The sequence below is a fragment of the Grammomys surdaster genome, unplaced genomic scaffold (genome assembly GCF_004785775.1).
Source record: "Grammomys surdaster isolate TR1022 unplaced genomic scaffold, NIH_TR_1.0 126109, whole genome shotgun sequence".
In the NCBI taxonomy this organism is placed as follows: domain Eukaryota; kingdom Metazoa; phylum Chordata; class Mammalia; order Rodentia; family Muridae; genus Grammomys; species Grammomys surdaster.
The window spans coordinates 5857801-5860635 of record NW_021620917.1 but is presented as its reverse complement, the minus strand read 5'-3'; positions in this window follow the sequence as shown (position 1 = coordinate 5860635).

Below are 2835 nucleotides of genomic sequence, written 5' to 3'. Positions count from 1 at the left end.
GGCAGGGGCTCTACCACTGAGCCACACCCCAGCCCCTCACTGGGGGAGTCTAGGCAGGGGCTCTGCCACTGAGCCACACCCCAGCCCCTCACTGGGGGATTCTAGGCAGGGACTCTACCCCTGAGCCACACCCCAGCCCCTCACTGGGGGACTCTAGGCAGGTGTTCTGCTACTGAGCTATACCTACTGAGCTGGAGCCCCTCACTTGGGGGATTTAGGCAAATGATCTATTGGTGACCTATGCCCTCAGCCCAGTTTTATGGCCATTAGCCAAATGTGAAGGGACAAAGCCTTTCAGAGCTGCTGTTCTGTTGTGTAGCCAATTCCAGGCAGGGTGGATGCAGTAATGGCTGCCATCCTCAGTGATGGTGAATCGAACTCTACGGGTTCCTGGTAATGACTTTTCTGATTCAGGTGTCTGGGGTGGACCATTATCTGCCTGGATCAACATGGACGCAATATGTCCCCTTATCACCTACACAACAACCTTCCGAGTGTCACCGACACTTAACTCTTGCCTTTAAGTACACGAGTACCCCTGCTCCCTAGGTGTCAGTCACATCGGTTGTCACGGGCTCCCCACGCCAAGTGCCTCCCGTCGGCTGCACAGACACTCATTAGAACCCCTGGGACCGAAATCCATTCCTGTTAAGTCCAGGCAGGGGAGGAGGACAGAAGACGCCAGGATGCCTAAGAAGACATGGCGTCACATTTCCCAGATGCAAACAGATCCAGGCGGAGGGAGGAAGACGCTCAATAAAAGCAGGCACAAATGAGACAAATGAGTCACTCTGCCCGCCTCGCTTCAGAGTCAAGTGGGTGGCAGGCACCCGCCTTCCTAGCCCGGGGAAGTGGGGTGGGCGCCGCGCGCGCGCACGCACGCGAGCGGGGTGCTGGCTTCTGTGCTGTGCACACATTGAGATTGAGAATCCCGTTCGCAGAGGCCCATTCCTCCCCATTTGCCTGATGCTCCCCTTTATGGGAGAGGCATAAAACTCCTTTAAGACTCTTTACCTGTTCTCTGCAATAATAATTGGCAGTTACTCAACTCCCGCGGGTGTCATAAATAACCGCACTGGGAGAGTAGGCTGCCATCATTAGCAAGGACTGGATTGAGCTGGTTTGAAGTCATGCTGTCTTAACCTCACTCTGTTCTCACTCTTTATTTTTATATTTTTATTTTATTTTATACGTATGTGTGTGCTTGTCTGTGTGTGCATCACATGCATGGCCTTCGGCGGCCAGGAGAGGGCGGTAGAACTCCGTGAACTGGAGTTATAGGCACTTAGGAGCCACGGCAGGTGGATGCCAGGACCGGAACCCAGGTCTTCCGGGAGAGCTGTAAGTGCCCCAACCATGGTCCATATCTCCATCCCTTTGATAATTCTTGTCTCTTGGTGGTCTGTTGACTGAGAGGACTAAGTACCTGATCTCCCACCCCACCCCCTTACTCATAAAGATATATTCCAAGACCCCTGAATAGTCTTCAAAATCGAGCACAGATAGTACGAAATCTTAAGGTAGGTTTATTTTTTCCTTCTATATGTACTATCGGATGTGAAAAGTTCCCCCGTAGACTTCTGGGCGGACACTTAGTGCCCAGCTGGTAGTGTTGTTTTGGGGGGGAGTTGTGGAAACCTCAGGAGGTAAGTGGGACCTCGATGGAGGGACAGGATGAGGGTTATAGCCAGTGCTGCTACTCCCAGCCCTGTCTGCCTCCGGAACCACCAAGTGAGAAGCGGTGCCCCAAGCTCCTGCCACCATGGACAGAGCCACACCCGCACTAAACCTTCCGTACATGACGGCTGGAGAGTCTATTGCTATCTTGTGCTGTTTAAGCTAGTTCAACGCAAACCATGGGAGTGAGGAGGCCCTCCCTTGTCACCTCCAAACCCCTGTGTCCTGGGTCAGGCTGGCCTTCTGGCTCCATGATGAGGAGGGAGGGAACAGCAAGGAACTCAAGGTATTAAAAGGCTGAGTATGGGTCAGCTGAATGTCTCAGTAGGTAAAAGTTGCCTACTGCCAAGCCTGACAGTCTGAGTTTGATTCCCGGGATCCACATGGTGGTAGGGGGAAGGGATTCCTGAAAGTTGTCTTCTGACCTCCATCCCATGACATGACAAGTACTTGTGTCCCCTCTCTCCCCCCCCCCATATAAATAAGTAAATAAACAGACAAACCTGCATCCTTGAAAACAGCTAGAATGTGATCTATTGCTTATGCATGTGATAAAAACGCCCAGGGTGGGAACGAGAAGTCAGAAGCTTATCCACGGAAAGACAGCTCAGTTGGGAACTCCAACCGGGTGCCTCGACTTCTCCAGTGGATTTCTACTGGATGCTGTAAGTTCCCAGTTTGGCTCTGTAACCTCCATTTGTTCTGCCACACTTCCCCAGTCACCTCTGTTGGATGTGATGAGCACCTGACACACTTATCTTTTTCTCTCTGTCTGCTGCTTCCTGCCTGTTCTTTCAGTCGTGCCTACTGTAAATGTAAACTCACTCATTCAAAACCGGAAGTACAGGGGCTGGAGAGATGGCTCTGAGGTTAAAAGCCACTCTTCCAAAGGACCCAGGTTCAATTCCCAGTACATATATGGTCCCTCACAACTGTGTATCCCAGGATCTAACACCCCCTTCTGGCCTCTGAGAGCATTGTATGCACGTTGATGCACAGACATAGCAGGCAAAATACCCATATACATAAAAAAAAATAAAGGAAAAACATTTTTATAAAAAACTGAAATTAGCTGGGGGTGGTGGCACACTTATTTAATCCCAGCACTTGGGAGGCAGAGGCAGAGGCAGAGGCAGAGGCAGAGGCAGAGGCAGAGGC